Here is an 18723-nt window from a genome sequence, read left to right on the forward strand (position 1 = left end):
TTAATCATAAACACATATATCAAGTCGGTCCCATCATAAGTGGGCCCTTAATGGAAATTAACGATGGATCACCCACCTCTAAGCCTTCTCCTTGCTCCCTTAGGCTCCTAAGCTCCTTGCCTTCAACTTTGATGGAGGTTGATGGGGTTTTGATGGTGGGGATGAGAGATGAGAGGGTAGGGAAAGTGAGCCACACTTGGCTTTGGAGAAGAGCTTGGACGTATGGAATTTGTTGCTTGGGAGAGTATGAGAAAATGAAAGAAAAAGAATAATAAGAGGGATGAATGGAGTGGTGGGTGTAAGGAAAAAGGGATGGGGAAGTAAGGTGTTGTTTGAAATTTTATAAGAAGAGTGATGGAACGTATGGCCTTAGTTGAAAATGGGGTAAAAGAGGGATGGCGAGGGGAGAGAGAGCTGACTTAAGGGAAAAAGAGGGATGGGTTGGTTGTACTTAAGGTAAGGTGTGACTTAACTTGAGTGATTGATTGACTGATGGGACATATCGTAAAGATTCCCTCGAAATTCACAACGCACGGCGTTTCCTCGGAATGAACACAGGCCCACATCTTCTAGCCTAGGTATTGGTTCGGTGCACGAGTCACGGCGTTGGAACCGCGGCGACGGCGCGGTTGCTATGATACAAGTTTCAAATCGAGCCGACGTCAGTGTGCGGGACCTGGCTTAGGTTCGCGCGCAAACATCGGATACAGGTCGAGGATTGCTAGAATTTGATCGGAAGGACCGTGGAAGCCAACGGAATGGTACAGACTAGGATACGGACCTTACATGTGTTGTCTAAACGAAATTTTCCAAACAAAGGTGTGCTTTATATAATATAACACTTACAAATTGCGCCTATGGAATTGATAACATGTACAACTTATTGCTAATGGAACCCACTGAGTTGATCACTCACTCCCACTCTAGGACGGTGTTTTAAAACACCAACCAAACACTTTCATAAATGTAGGTACTAAGAATTCGACACGTTAGACGAGGCGTCCATAGACTCGAAGGAGGAGCTCTCCTACTGCCAGCTCCTAGATGGCCCACTGTAGTTGCCCTAGGGCCAACAATGGAGACATAAGGTAGAGTTATTTTTGTATATTTTTGCAAATTTGTATTTTTTAAGAACTGTAAAGTTTTCTCAGTTGTAGTCATGCAGTCTGGATAGACATACTTCACTTATCAACTGATTTACTTGCATTAAAATTTATGTTTATTCCAAGGTACATCGCATAGTCTATTTTAATTCTACGAACTGCTCAAATGCCTAGTGAAACGAATTGTAAAATCTCGATTCCGCAAAGCATAAGTGGCACCCAAGAAATTCGGGAACCGAGTATCACTCGATCCTCGAAAATCCTAGGCGTTACAATTATGCACCTCGTTTTCATCTTGAACTTCAACTTCCTCAACTGGTGGTTGAGGTAAATTTGCAGCTATCACTTTTATTGACTCGGAGGTTCTCAAGTGGTATATAATCCTGTCATGGATAGGCAACCCTTCGACTAATCCTCTTTCACTCAAAAGACATATGGTGTTATCACAAACCCACTTGGGCATGAAACACTCTCAACCCTCAAATAACTAAAAATTAAACCTAAGAAAAAAAACTAAAAAAACTAAAACAAATAAGAAATCTAGAAAAGAAAAGAAAGAGAGAATTGGAAAGAGGTTACCGGATTGGAGTTACTATGTTAGAATCCTCCAAAACAGAAAACAATGTTAGTTTCTTAAAAAATAAAAAAATAAATAATTAAAAAAACAATTCAAAGAAAAAACATCTTAACTTAAAATCAAAGCAGAAAGTTAACCCTTATCTTAACCTAATTCTAATACCAATTAATTCCAGAAAAACGTAGTCGTAGTCCCCGGCAAAGGCACCAAAAACTTGTTCACAACCCCAAGTGTAGGAATCAGGTGACACTATAGTCTTGAACATGAATCCTTTTAGTGTAAATCGCAAGTACATCTCATCACACAACTCTTCCTCTGCAAGTGATTCTGCGGTTCGGTGCGTTTTGGTCATACGCTATTACCTGGATTTCACGAGTGCTCTAGAGAATTAGGCTAGATTCTCATATGAAGCGGCTTCCACCTCCACACCTATATAGATGAATTCCATCAAGTATATGCAGCAACTGCATACAGGTAAGTGCTATGATTTTATGCTCTTTTGGTTGTTAAATTTTGTAGTACCAAAACATCAATCTATGTCTTGTGTAGCTCATTGGTATATATGATCAAGACATTACATCACCTCTCTAAACACTTTGCTTCAAGTCAAGAATGAATAACTACTTCAAACCATTTCAAGAAATGCAAGTACAAGCTACAACGAAAGAAGTGATCTTGTTCAAAGACTCAAGTTAGTGTACAATGCAAGATAAAGTGCAATTCAAGCTCTAGAAGATCTCAAGCTCAATATGACATCAAGTAGAGAGATCTCAAGCTTCACAATCTTCAAAGGTCAACTATCATCTGAAGAAATGAAGTCTCAATGTTCATACCTCACTTTCAAGGTATGATTGACCTTAGATTGACCTTAAGGTAGGTCATTTTGTATACATAATTCAAATTGAATTACTTTACATGAATTTGAACTGTTCTAAGACTAGTCCTGAACTCTGTTCGACTAGTCCTAGCTCTGGTTCAACCAGTCCAAGAAATTCCTAGACCAGTCCTAAGTTGTTGCAATTTTTCAGAATTTTTTGGTTGAGCTACGACCAGTCCTGGAGACTACTCGACCGGTCATAGGAACAGTGACGACTCATTTTAGGACCAGTCATGCACCTTCGACTTAAACTCCAGTGACTAAATCTGGTGCCTCACGACCAATCATAGGATGCTGACGACCAGTCGTGGAGGGCTCACGACAGGTCGTGGATACCCTACGACCAGTCGTGAAACGGTTTTATCCGATCGCGCTTAAAATTTTAAAATTTGTTCGGTCTACGACTAGTCGTAGTGTCCTCAGGATCAGTCGTAGATGTGATTTCTACAACTATAAATAGAACACGAATTTCAGAGTTTTATATCGAATTTCAAGTAAAATCAAGGTATCACTCTGAGATAAGTCTGTGTTCATTTTTAAGCTACATTGTGCATATTTAATATTCTCTTTTGTTAGCTTTATTAATTTGATTTTGTTTCTATATTCCAATCTGAATTGAAAAGAGGAATTATTATATTCCTTCTTCTTGGAATCAAAATCAAATATAGCTAGCCCAACTAGTTTAATTTAAAATCAATTAGAACCTAGAACAATTTCAAAGTGAGTATTGGACATTGAACTTCCACATTCAAACTTCAACTCCGATTAGTTCTTTCGAGCTGCTATAAAAGGAGAAATCCAGGTATTTTATTGTATTGTAAATTTCCTTCATTTTGGTTTTTGTTTAAGATTAAGACAGAAAAATCTCAATCTATTGGTTATCTGAGGAGAGCCAGGAAAACTCAGAAGTGGAGTTTTTGAATCGTGTAAGCCCATTGAAAGACACAATTGTGAAGGTTTTAGGTGAACCTGTGAAACCTATTTTCATAGTGAACGCTGATATCCCCTATGTGAGGATATTAGGAGTGGAGTAGCAATCTGTGTGGCTGTTGTTTAACAGTTGGTGAACACACAAGCGAACCACTATAATTCTTTGTGTATTATGGTTTAAATGTTTGCTTAATTTCTATATCATTTATCATTCAAAATTGTGTGGATGTGAATGTTATAATATTTATATTTTAAGCACTGTGGGGAATGTTGTAATAGTTTAAATTTCAATTATAGTTATTTCCTTTCTGTTCCTTTACAGTTTTAGCTTTTAATTCTCTAATTGTTCTAGTAAGGTTGTCTTGCCATAAATCCTTGGTTTTTATGGTGAAAGGTTGTCTTTAGAACAACCAGATTTTGTGATTGCTTTACATTCTGTATTGTGAATTATTATCTTTCCTTTTCTTAGCTATCTTATTGTTTTATTCGGTTGTTATTATTTTAAATTTGGCATAGTGCTATTCACCCCCCCCCCCCCCCCCCTAGGACATATAGCTAGGCCTTTTCAAGTGGTATCAAAGCCTAATAGCTCGTTCTAATTCTTTATATTTGGATTTATTTCCTGAGTTAATCGATCTAAGTTATTGATAAGATGTCAAATTTTGATAGCCTCTCAATCACTAGGCCTCCACCATTTGATGGCTCCAATTATGCCTATTAAAAAGCCAGGATGAGGATTTTCCTTAAATCCATAGATGAGAGCGTGTGGCAAGCCACGGTGACTAAATGGAACCCCCTACCACTGAAGTAACTAGTATCGATGGTTCAAAATTAATAAAAATTTCACCATATTTCACTTGGACCACAGTTCAGAAAAGTGAGAGTAGTGCCAATGCAAAAGCACTAAATGCAATCACTTGTGCACTATCACCGAATGAATTCAAAAGAATTATATCCTGTGATACTGCAAAGCAAACTTGAGATATGTTAGAAATGACACACGAGGGGACTTCAATTGTCAAGAAATCTAAAGTCCAACTCTTCACAACTAAATTTAAGGAAATTCATATGGAAGAAAATGAAATGTTTATGGACTTTTATATAAGATTAAATGACATTGTAAACTCTATGTGGGGTCTTAGCGATAAAATTCCAGAAAGTAAAGTGTGTTAAAAAATACTACGCTCACTTCTTGAACGGTTCAATTCTAAGGTAATCGAGATCCAGGAACTTCGTGATACGGACAATATGAAGGTAGAAGAACTAGTTGGTTCTTTACAAACCTATGAGTTAAACTTTAAAGCCCATAAAGGTAAATCTATCGCTCTTAAATCTTCTAAATGTATTTCTCAAGAAAATTCTGATTTAGAAAATTCTGAAGACAATGTGGCTCTTTTAGCGAAAAAGTTTTACAAGATTTTCAAAAGTAAAAGGAGGGTTGACTTTCAAAAATCAAATGATAAGAAAAGATCTAAAACTAGAACTTGAAAATCTTTAAAAGATAGTCAATGTTACAACTGCCAAGAATATGGGCATTTAGCAAACAAGTGTCTTAAAAAGGACAAACCCAAAAAGAAGAGTATATTGGCTACTTGGGATGAATCCTCTGATTCTGAAGCCTCTTCTGAATCAGAAGATTCTGAAACCGAGTCGGGCAGTGAAGTTAAAGCCCTTATGACTCTAGTCAAATTCACTTTTTCAGATAATGATGATTCAACAAATAAAGAAATCTGAACAATGATTGTGAAAATGAAGAAGATCTTCAAGATGCTTACAGTGCCCCATACAAGGAAAGTTGTAAAATTGCCGTAAAACTAAAACTTCAAAAAGAAAAATTTTTAAAACTTAAAGAAAATTTTGAATCACTCGTTTTAGAAAAATCTCACATTTCAAATTTTTTTGAAAAATCAAAATGTGATTTAGAGTTCAAAACTTCCCTGATTGAAAACCTAAAATCTAAAAATGAAAAACTTAAACTTGAAGTCTCTTCACTTTTGAGTTTAAAGGATACATGGAGATATGCCCAAGGTGATCCAAAGTTAGAAAAACTTTTGTCTGGATCAAGAAAATGTGATGACCAATCTGGTTTGGGCTATGATAAAAGTGTTCCTCCGAAACAGAAGAATACGTTTCCTAAGTTTGTGAAAGGAGAATCTTCAAACTCAAAAGGAAATAGTTCAAATCAAAAGTTTTTTAAAAATGTTAAAACTTTTCAATCTTTCAAAACTAACAGTAATTATATCAACTATAAAAATTAGAATCAAAACCCTTTGGCTGAAAAGATAGTTGATTTGCTTAAGGAGCTCTTAAAATCTAACTCAGTGGGTCATTCCTACAATAATTACAAATACAAGAAGACCAACTATACTCTTAAAACCAAAACAGTTATGAAATGGGTTCCTAAGGTTACTTACTTGGTTGCTCACACGACTTTCAAAGTTTCAAGCCATTCAAAGTGGTACTCAGACAGTGGATGTTCAAGGAATATGACTGGTGATAAAGGCCTATTCACCGATCTTAAAGACATGGCTGATGGTTCAGTCACATTCGGTGATGACAGCAACTACAGGATTATTGGCCAAGGTACGATTCAACTTTCTTACCTCCCTTTATTTGAGAATGTTTTGTACGTTGAAGGGTTAACACATAACTTGTTAAGCATTTCTCAAATATGTGATAAAAATCATAGTGTTAAATTTTCTAACCTAGGTGTGAAATTTTAAACAAAAATGGTTCAGTAATATTAACTGGTTGTAGAACGTCTGAAAACTGCTAAATCGTAAGTGATTCTAGCTCATCTAATCAATTGTGTTACATGGTCCATACTGATGAGACTGAATTATGGCATAAACACCTTGGACATGTACACTACCGTAATCTATATAGATTGAGCAAAAGAGAACTAATAAGAGGTCTACCTAAAATATAGAAAGTAGACAAAATATGTAGCGAATGCCAGATTGGCAAACAAACTAAGAGTGGTCACAAAAAGGTGAACTCTAATGTCACATCAAAACCACTTGAGCTTCTCCATATGAATCTAAGAGGACCAACCAGGACGGAGAATCGATGTGGCAAAAAATACATACTGGTGATCGTAGATGATTATACCAGATTCACTTTGGTAGCTTTCTTAAGGGATAAATCAGAAACCCTTAATGAAGTAAAAAGGATTCTCAAACGGATCCAAACTGAAAAAGGTTCTCATGCTAATAAGATCCGTAGTGATCATCATGGGTCAGAATTCGAAAATAGCAGTTTTGAGAAGTTCTGTAGCGATCAGGGGATATTACATGAATTCTCTGCACCTAAAACTCCACAACAAAATAGAATTGTAGAAAGAAAAAATAGAGTACTTCAAGAAATGGCTAATATTATGTTGAATAGTATGAAGCTATCTAAAAATCTTTGGCCTGAAGCCATAAATACTGTCTGCTATATAATCAATTGGGTTTATACTAATAAATCCAATAATAAGACGGCATATGAAATGTGGTTCGATAAGAAGCCTACTGTCAAATACTTTCAAGTTTTTGGCAGCAAGTGCTATATTTTACGTGATGTGAAAATCTGAAAAAGTTTAACACTAAAAGTGATGAAGGAATCTTTTTAGGATATTCTTTAAACAGTCGCGCATATCGTGTACTGAACAAAAGGACCGGTGTTATTCAAGAATCTATTAATGTGGTCATAGATGATCACTTGAATACACCTGCCCCAAATTCAGATAATGATGAAGCTCTTTTAATTAACAAACCAGATACTTCATCAAATCAAACTGAGTCTGAACCGAGGACTGTTAAAGATCATCCAACCACTCAGATTCTTGGAAACCCTCTCACTGGTGTACGCACTCGTAGACAACTAAAAGATATATGTAATTACATATGTTTTACATCCCAGATTGAACCGGCAAATGTAAAAGAAGCTCTTACTGACGAAAACTGGATTACTGCGATGCAAGAAGAGCTTAACCAATTTGTGAGAAATGATGTTTGGTATCTTGTTCCTAGACCTAAAGATAAACATATTATCGGAATAAAGTAGATTTTCAAAAATAAGTCTGATGAACTTGGTAATAGTATTCAAAACAAGGCTAGACTGGTTGTACAAGGGTACACTCAAATTGAGGGTATTGATTATGATGAAACATTTGCCTCAGTAGCTCGTCTTGAGTCAATCAGACTATTTATATCCATTGCTTGCTTTAGAAAATTCAAAATTTATCAAATGGATGTGAATAGTGCCTTCTTAAAACAACCAATGGATTTTGAAGACCCTAAGAACACTGATCATGTCTATCGCCTTAAAAAGGCTCTCTACTACTTAAAACAAGCTCCCAGAGCATGGTACGAGAAATTGACTAAGTTTTTACTAGGTCATGATTTTCAAATGGGAAAGTGTAGATAAGACTCTCTTTGTCAAGAAACTTAATGATCACATCTTAATAGTGCAGATCTACGTTGATGATATTATTTATGGATCTACCTATTCTAACATGACTGTTGAGTTTGCAAATTTAATGAAATCTATGTTGGAAATGAGCATGGTTGGGGAATTAAATTATTTCTTAGGGTTACAAGTAAAACAACAACCTAATGGTATTTTTATTTCTCAAACCAAATATGCTTTGAACTTGATTAAAAAGTTCGGATTTGAGAATGGTAAGAATTTTGATACTCCTATTAGTACAACTCTAAGACTCTTAAAGGACTCTACAGGTAAAAATGTTGATCTTAAATTATATCGTAGTATGATTGGCAGTTTAGTTTATTTAACTGCAAGTAGACCTGATATTGCTTTAAGTGTTAGTATTTGTGCTAGAAATCAATCTAACCCTAAAGAGTCACATTAACTGCTGTTAAGCGAATAATGTGATATGTCATAAGTACTGCTAAATTGGGTCTCTGGTATCCATATGATACTAGTGTTCAATTGGCTGGGTACTCAGATGCTAATTAGGCTGGTAATATTGATGACAGAAAATCAACCAGTGGTGGTTGTTTCTATATTGAAAATTGTTTGGTTTCTTGGTTTAGCAAGAAACAAAGTTCTATATCGCTCTCAACTGCTGAGGCTGAATACATCGCAGCAGGAAATGCATGTACTCAACTTGTTTGGATGAATCGTATGTTAAGCGATTATGGAATTGCACAGGAATCAATGATATTATATTGTGATAATTCCAGTGCTATAAATATTTCAAAAAACCCAATCCAGCATTCACGTACCAAGCACATTGACATTAGGTATCATTACATTCGTGAATTAGTGGAAGAAAAGCTGATATCTTTGGAATACATTCCTACTGAAACTCAACTTGCTGACATTTTCACTAAACCTCTCAATAAAAGCAGGTTTAATAAATTAAAATTTGATCTTTGTATGTGCAATCTAAATTGAATATTCATGCTTATTTGTACCATAATGTATATATGTTTGATAATTCATTAATTTAAATTTTAAATTTTTATAAAAATTGCATGTTTATGTTGATACACGACCAGTCGAGGGCGTGCTCGACCAGTCGTGATACGACTGGTCAAGGACGGTCCAAGACCGGTCGTGGAGTGCGCTGATCTCTTTAATTTGGGAAAAACCATCATCTTCCTCATTTCTTCTTTTCTCTCCAACAAGCCGTGGCACGACTAGTCGAACCCTACTGTTTGATTCATCAAGGTTAGTGCATTTTTTCAGTCAATCTTGTAGATTCATGTTCTATTCTCTTCATTTTTGTCATTGGAGTACTTGATTTCAAGCTTTGTTGAGATTTTAGAGTTTTTCTTCTCCAGTTGTTGATCTAGAAAAACACATCTCTACTTCCTTTGTGATTTCTTGTTACTTTGAGTTAATGAATGCTAGAGGGAAAAAGAAAACATCTCGTGGTCCATCTTCTTCTCGTTCAACTCCTATTACTCGACGCCATCTTCGATCACCCGAAGATGATCCCTCATATGTGCAGGATTTGTGATTGTGCAATGTCATTATTGAACGGCCTATTGATCTTAACCATATTGCTCCTTTTAGTATTCTTCCTCTTCTCCAAGCTATAGGTTGGGCTAATATCTTACATTGGGGTAGGCCTGCATAACAATCTATTGCACAGGCTATGTTTGCATGTATCTCTGAATTTTCATCCGAGAATTTATCATTTAAAATTGATGCTAAAGAAAGTCCATTTGATGTAGACCGCCATCTGATTTCGGGTCTTATGGACATACCTGTCAACAATGAGGGTATTCCTATTCATACTTTAGCTGAAAAACCCTCAGAATCGAAAAAACGCATGCTCACTAGAGATTTATGTAATATGAATGTGCAATGGACTCATAAAGGGAATGCGCTCCCCTCAAAGTATTTGTTACCTAGACACAGAGTTCTCAACAGAATCTTTATTTCAAATTTGTATCCTCGTTCAGGTAACAAAACTGAATTGACTTTGCTTATGGTTCGGGTTTTGCATTTTGTTATCTCTGGTACTAAAGTTTGTCTTCCTTCATTAATATGTCATTCTGTCATTTAGTTTTGTCTCCATCTAGGTCATAGTGGTATTCCATTTGCCTATCTTATGACTGTGTTAGCTAATCACATGTTAGTTGCTATGCCGGTTGGAGAGGCTCTTATCCATCATCTTATTTTTAACAATTCGAATATTAGTGGATGTTGATGTTGGAGGAGCTGAAGTAGGGAATGAAGATGAAGTTAGCGATCTTCCTGATGATATTAATATGGATGATATTTTTGATGAACTTGAATCTAATTCTACTAATGATCCTGACTATAAGCCATCTGATTTTGATGCTCGTCTTCGTGCTCTTGAGGAGAAGGTTGAGAATATGAATGTGGCCCATGATTTTCAGTTTAAATATATGCGCAAGTATCTTAAACGCTTAAACAAGGGCCTTTATCAACTTGATCTTACCATACCTGCTCCTTCATCTGGATCTGATTAAATGTTTTATCATTTGGTCTATATTAACTCTAATACTATTTTACCTTTGTTGGTGTGTGAACTTTGTTTTTACTTCAAATTGGTTGACTGACCTTTGTTTGTGGAATTTGAACTGGTTAATGGTTTGTGGACTTTAATTTGCTTAAATCTTGACTAGTTAATCTTTTCTTACTCTTGTTTATTATCCTTTTTCATTTCTTTTTTGCTTCCTTTGTCATATTGTGACAATAGGGGGGAGACGATTTCAAGTAGTTTGGATTGATTGGAATGGATATGGATTGAAGGGTAGTAACATTAATTTTTACGATACATATGTGTGTGCTACTCAGAGGGAGTAAATAAGTAAGGAAGAATTTGTGCTAGTTAATGACAACTGGTACATGATTCTTTAACCAGGCTGTAACCGGTTCTCTTATATATGTCCGGTGCATGATTGACTGGTGCATGATTCATTATTGAGCATGTTGTGCTTCTCTTTTCTTTTTTTTTTTGAAGTGTGTTTTGTCACAAATTTGACAAAGGGGGAGATTGTAAGTGCTATGGTTTTATGCTCATTTGGTTGTCAAATTTTGTGGTATCAAAACATCAATCTATGTCTTGTGTAGCTTATTGGTATATATAATCAAAACATTACATCACCTCTCTAAACACTTTACTTCAAGTCAAGAACGAAGAACTACAAACCATTTCAAGAAATGCAAGTACAAGCAACAACGAAAGAAGTGATCTTGTTCAAAGACTCAAGTTAGTGTATAATGCAAGATAAAGTATAATTCAAGCTCTAGAAGATCTCGAGCTCAATGTTACATCAAGTAGAGTGATCTCAAGCTTCACAATCTTTAAAGGTCAACTATCATCTGAAGAAATGAAGTGTCAAAGTTTATACCGCACTTTCAAAGTATGATTGACCATAGATTAACCATAGGGTAGGTCATTTTGTATACATAATTCAAATTAAATTACTTTACATGTATTTGGACTGTTTTAAGACTAGTCCTGAAATCTGTTCGACTAGTCCTAACTTTGTCTCGACCAGTCTAAGAAATTCCTAGACCAGTCCTAAGTTGTTGCAATTTTTAAAAAAAAATTGTTGAGCTACGACCAGTCTTGGAGACTGCTCGACCGGTCGTAGGAACAGTGACAACTCGTTCCAAGACCAGTCGTGCACCTTCGACTCAAACTCCAGCGAGTAAATCTGGTGCCTCACAACTAGTTGTAGGATGCTCACGACCAATCGTGAAGGGCTCACGACCGATCGTGGACACCCTACGACCAGTTATGAAACAGTTTTATTCAATCGCGCTTAAAATTTTAAAAATCTGTTCAGTCTACGACCAGTCGTAGTGTCCTCAAGACCAGTCGTAGATGCGATTTCTTCAACTATAAATAGAACACGAATTTCAGAGTTTCATATCAAATTTTAAGTAAAATCAAGGCATCACTCTGAGATAAGTTTGTGTTCATTTTTAAGCTACATTGTGGATATTTAATATTCTCTTTTGTTAGCTTTATTAATTTGATTTTATTTCTATATTCCAATATGAATTGAAAAGAGGAATTGTTATAAGGAGAAATCTAGGTATTTTACTGTATTGTAAATTTCCTTCATTTTGATTTTTGTTTGAGATTAAGTTAGAAAAATCTCAATCTATTGGTTATCTGAGGAGAGCCAGGAAAACTCAGAAGTGGGGTTTTTGAATTGTGTAAGCCCATTGAAAAACACAATTGTGAAGGTTTTAGGTGAACCTGTGAAACCTATTTTCATAGTGAACACTGATATCCCCTATGTGAGGATATTAGGAGTAGAGTAGCAATCTGTGTGGCTGTTGTTTAACAGTTGGTGAACACACAGGCGAACCACTATAATTCTTTGTGTATTGTAGTTTGAATGTTTGCTTAATTTCTATATCATTTATCATTCAAAATTGTGGGATGTATGTGTGGATGTGAATGTTGTAATATTTACATTTCAAGCACTGTGGGGAATGTTGTAATAGTTTAGATTTCAATTTTTTATATTTCTTTTATGTTCTTTTACAGTTTTAGCTTTTAATTCTCTAATTGTTCTAGTAAGGTTGTCCTGCCATAAACCCTTGGTTTTTATGGTGAAAGGTTGTCCTTAGTATAACTAGATTTTGTGATTGCTTTACATTCTGTATTGTGAATTATTATCTTTCCTTTTCTTGATTATCTTATTATTTTATTCCGCTGTTATTATTTTAAATTTGGCATAGTCCTATTCAACCCCCCCCCCCCCCCCTCTCTCTCTCTCTCCCCCCCAGGACATATAGCTAGGCCTTTTCAATACACCACCAAATATATGGCTATGGATCCATTAAGAGTTCTAAAAACTCATCATTCTGCGTTGCTGCTCGTACTGCTACATCATAGAATGGGCTCATTTATATCAGTGCAATTGTCTACCTTGTGTCTTATTGTTTACCCATTAAACCTATCTCATGGGATTTCTACTTGTATAAGTTTGGTTGCCAACACTAACGGCTCATATATTAGGCTTAGCCCCATTCCCTTCGATGTACCATCGACTAATCTTTTATATAGTCCTTTGGTTAGAGGATGTACCAGATTCTTTTCTGACCTCACAAAGTAGTATGACTTCATCACGCAACATGCGTTTCACTATGTTGTGTCTGAGTATAATATGACTGCTCTCTCTAGTATATATTTTACTCTTTGCTTTTATAATAACTGCTTGACAATCACAATGAATAAACACGGCCATTACAGGCTTTGGCCACAATAGTATATCAGCAAAGAGATTTCTAAGTCACTTGGTTTCTGAAGCCTTTTCTAAGGCAATAAACTCGAATTCCATAATTGACCAAGTGATACATGTCTGCTTAGTAGACTTCCAAGAGACTGCTCCTCCACCCAAAGTGAAAACATATCCACTAGTGGATTTTATCTCATCTGAATCAATGATCCAGTTAGCATTACTGTATCTTTCTAATACAACATAATAACTATTATAATGTAAACCATATATCATACTGCCTTTTAGGTATCTTGAAATCCTAAATAAGGCATTCTAATGTTCTTTTCCAGAATTATGTGTATATCTACTTAGCCATCATACTGCAAAAGCTATGTCTAGTGTAGTGCAGTTTGTTAGATACATGAGGCTACCAATTATTTTGAAATATTCCAATTGAGATTTATTAGTACCTGTATTCTTCATGAGAGTTACACTATAATCATAAGGTGTACTGACAGGTAAACAGTCGAAATGGTCAAACTTTCTCGATAGCTTTGCAATGTAATGGGATTGTGTTAATATAAGACCACTATCTTTCTTGATTACTTCAATACCCAAGATTACACTGGCATCTCCTAAGTCTTTCATGTCAAATTTAGATGACAAAAATTTCTTAGTCGCAATAATTAATTTAATATTAGTTCCAAAAATAAGCATGTCATCAACATAAAGGCATATTATAATACGATCATTTTCAGAAATTTTACTATATAGACATTTATCTAAATCATTTACATGATAATCATTTGATTTCAAAACACCATCAAATTTTTCATACCATTGTTTAGGAGCTTGTTTTAGACCATATAATGATTTAATTAGTCTACACACTTTATTTTCTTTACTTGATATTTTATAACCCTCAGGTTGCTCCATATATATTTCTTCTTCTAAGTTTACATTTAGAAAAGTCGTCTTAACGTCAATCTGGTGTATCACCAATTTATATATGAAAGTTATTGCTATTACGACCCTAATAGTTGTAATCCTAATTAAGGGGAATATATATCACCAATTTATTTCTTCTTTTTATTTAAAGCCTTTTGCTACCAACCTAGCTTTAAACTTATCAATAGTCTCATCTAGTTTTAGTTTCTTTCTAAATACTCATGTATAGCATAGTAGATTGTTTCCATGTGGTAAGTCTACAAGTTTCCAAGTATTATTAGATACAAATTTCCAAGTATTATTAGATATAATAGATTCCAACTCATCATTTATTACTTCCTTGCAAAAGGTTTCATCTGAAGAGTTAATTGCTTCTATATAAGTTATAGGATCATCTTCTACTAAGAATGTGAAAAAAACCATCTCATATGTTAATTTCTCTTCTAACTCTAGTACTTTTTCTTAGTTGTATCTCTTATGCTACTTGCTCGCAAGCACTTTTACCAATAGACGCGATATCTAATATATTAACTTCTTCTATTCTTATAAACTTAAATTTCATAGGGAATATGTTTTTAAAGAACTTTGCATCCCTAGCTCAGAATCTAGAATATTATCCTTAATCTTTAAAACTAGAAACTCGTAAGCTGCACTGTTTTATGCGTACCTTATAAATACACACTCGATCGTTTTAGGGCTTAACTTTCTTTTTCTAGTTTCATGCAATCCTACTTTAGCAAGACACCCCCACCCTTTAATATATTTATAACTAAGAATATGGTTCTTCTAAAGTTCATAAGGTGTTTGTTCAGAAGACTTAAAAGGAACCTAATTAGGATATAACAAGCGGACAAAATTGCTTCTCCCCACATATTTGAGGGTAAGCCTAAACTATTTATCATAACATTCATCATCTTCTTAAGAGTTTTATTCTAACGTTCTGTTATTCCATTTTATTCCGGTGTATAAGGAGTTGTAGTTTCGTGAATTATTCCACTATTTTCACATAATTCTCTAAATTAAGAAGATTCATGCTCACCTCCTCTATCCATTCTAAGTCTTTTAATTTTTATATTTAACTGATTTTCAACTTAAATTTTATACTTAGAAAAAGCATCTAAAGCTTCATCTTTGTTTCTTAACAGATAGACTCTAGTGAATCTAAAGTAGTCATTTACAAAAGTTATGCAATATCTTTTTCTACCTCTAGACGTGTGATTTCTAAAATCACCTAAGTCACTATGTATCAACTCTAACAGAACAGAGGATCGTTTTATTCGATTAAAAGGTTTTCTAATGAATTTCGATTCTACACATGTTTCACATTTATTAAATTATTCATTAGATATATTAAGTAATAAACCTAATCTTTGCATTTTCTTCAAAGATGCTACGTTCACATGACCTGATCTATTACGGTATAGATAAAAGGGTTCAACAATATAAACAGAACTTGATGTCTTCTTATTATTATCATTGGATACATTTACAATGAATAAACGAACAAAAGTTTCATTCTTAGTCATTACAAGTTTATTTGAATCAAATACTAATTTGACACCAGTCTTATTGAGAAACGAACCAGAGACCAAGTTTCTTCTAATGTCAAGCACACATAGGATATCATTCAATAGCGGAGTCTTTCCAGAAGAAAGTTTCAGAAGTACTTTCCCTTTCCCTACAACTAGAGATATTCAAACTTGGTAGAGGTATTAACTGTTATAGTAGCCATAGTCTAATTCAACCATTCGATTTCAAGATTGTTGGAATATTTTGGTTGAATGAAATATCTATTAAAAAATTGAGAACCAAAAAAAAATAAAAATAATAAAAATAAAGATAGAAAACTTATTGAATTGAGTCGAGGCGTGACGTGAGTCACTTGGCTTGAAATCGAATTCGCTCTTGAATAGCGTCAGCAGGTTTCCAGAGCAATCGACTTCCAGGATACAACGACTATGACACGGTCTCAGCGGTGCACTCACTGTACGCGGGCTCAAACCACTTGCAGTTTAACCCAAAAGTGCTGAGTTTAACTCGGCCACGAACTCAACAACAATAAAAAAATTCGTATACCAGAATAGAGAGAGTTTTGTAAGAGGAGAAAGGAATTTTTTTTCATTATTTAAAGATTAATCCAACCGAAAGTTATATATTTCTGGTTTAAAACGAAAAGGCGCAAGTGCGAGTACACTCTCACAAATAAAGTCTCGCGAGTACCCATACACATACTCATGCGAGTACACCCACATACTCCCCTCCCCCCCAAACCAAATTCACATCTCAAGCCCTTGTATACGAGAAGATTTTCTTTGGTAAATCTGATGTGGGACGAAACATACAACTCAAAAACATTAGAAATTTCAATTGAAGGAAACCAAAATATTTGAAATGCTGATTTAAAAATAAATTTTGAAACAAAATACTACAATCCACCCCATCACCGGGATTTAGGTGAGATTTGATTGGCCCATTGTGTGCAGATCCGTACATGGTAGTCTTGAACGTGGTGGGATTAGCCAGTGACCCTGCCACTAGCCAATGGCTAGTGGTCGGTGCTCTGTGGACCATGATGTATGTGTTTCATTCATGATGTCTATTCATTTTTTTCATATCATTTTATAGCATAAACTCAAAATTGAGGTATATCCAAATCTCAAGTGGATCATATATTGTTAATTGAACGCCCACCATTAAAAACTTCTTAGGGGCCACAAATTTTGGATAAGCTGATATTTGTTTTTTCACTTCATCTTGGTGTGTATGACCTAATCAACGGTTGGATATCAAATTAATATCACAGTAGGTCCCGGGAGATTTTTAATAGTGGATATTCAATTACTACTAGTTTCCCAGGTGTGGTCCACGTGAGATTTACATCTGCTTCATTTTATGGGATAGGTCATGAAAATATCTGTAAAAGTGAATGGACTGCGTGGATAAAACGCCCACGTCATGGTGAGACCCACAGCACCGACCACTAGCCACGTGGCTAGTGGCAGCGTCACTGGCCCAAACTTCGGTGTAGCCTGGCCGAGTCCATCCCAACATTCGTGGTAGGACGATTGATTTGGCTCAGACAAATCAGCCTGCTAAGTAAACTCTGTGGAGCCCACCATCGTGTATGTTTCTTATCCACATCTTCCATTCATTTTCCAGCTCAAAATTAAAGCATATGCCAAGTTCAAGCGGACCCCACCACTGGAAACAACGGGTATTGAATGCCTACAGTTGAAAACTTCTTTGGGTCTACACAAGTTTTTGTATAAGTTGATATTTTGTTTTTTCCCTTCGTCCATGTCTGTGTGACCTTATATACAGATTGGATGACAAATAAACATTATTATGGCCACACGAAGGTTTCAATGGTAGACGTCATTATCCTCACTATTCCATGGTGTCGACTTGAGCTTTATATATGCTGTGAAGCTCAATTTTGAGTTCATGCCTTAAAATGAGCCAAAAAAAAAAACATAAAAAATTATACATACATAATGGTGGGCCCCACAGAGTCTACTCAACAAGCTATAGAGTGCCAAGTTAAGCAGGTGACCCAACACCATCCAGATACCCGATGTAATAGATCTGTGGACCCTACCATGATGTAAATGCTTTATCACGTAGTGCATACATTTTATCAGCTTATTTTAGGATACGAGCCTAAAAATGGGGTAAATCTAAAGTTCAAGTGGACTACACTACAGGAAACAGTGAGGATCAAACGCTTACTGCAAACTTCTTGGGAGCCACGGACCCAAGAAGTTTTAGATCAAGCTGATATTTGTGTTTTCCCAGGCTCTAGATTTTACTTTCCACCCCAATCCTCAAGGTTGAGTGGAGGCCATGATTAGGTAATAGAAACATTCCAGTTGCTTCGCATGGCCATGCACAAAAAAAAAATAAAAATAAATAAATAAATAATAAAAATTCTCCCATGATCGGAAAATCCTAGCCATCCATGCTTGGACTTCTTTTCAGTTGAATGTGGACCATCACTGCATCTCTTCTTAGCCATTGTTCTGCAGGGCAAAAATGATATCATTCCGTCCAGGAGCTTCCTTCATGGACATGGTGGAATGCAACACGCCAATGGTCAGGATTGCAAAGCACGGGCCCCACAAGTTGTAACTTAAAACCTGCACCGTGCAAAGCCAGTGGACCGCGCATATTGTAATCCTTGTTGAGATATCATAACAACAGCTTACACCAAAAAGCCAAGCCCCATAATGGGAACCAACAATTCAAAGTTCCTTCCACGAGGAACAAACTACTAGTAGGAAATTATACGGTCTTAGCCTCCAGCCGCACGGGGCCATGGTTCTGTGATCTGTACCACTGACATGATGGGCCATACCGCCCCCAGGACCTCTTTTTTCCTCGAATACGAACTCTTTTTTTTCTTCTCCTGTCTATTACTAGGCTAGCTGGGACAGCTATGATGACAATGAACTGTTCATTCCTGGACTCCCCATAAATGGGTTCGTTTCTTCCAACCCGGGGAGTTTCTCCGCATCCAACACCCATCGTAGGGCCCCATCACATCAACGACATGGATCACCGTACCATGGCATCAAAAGTATTGGCAAGCGAGAGGCACAACCACTGAGGCTGTAACCTTAC

The sequence above is a fragment of the Magnolia sinica genome, chromosome 19 (assembly GCF_029962835.1).
Source record: "Magnolia sinica isolate HGM2019 chromosome 19, MsV1, whole genome shotgun sequence".
Taxonomy (NCBI): Eukaryota; Viridiplantae; Streptophyta; class Magnoliopsida; order Magnoliales; family Magnoliaceae; genus Magnolia; species Magnolia sinica.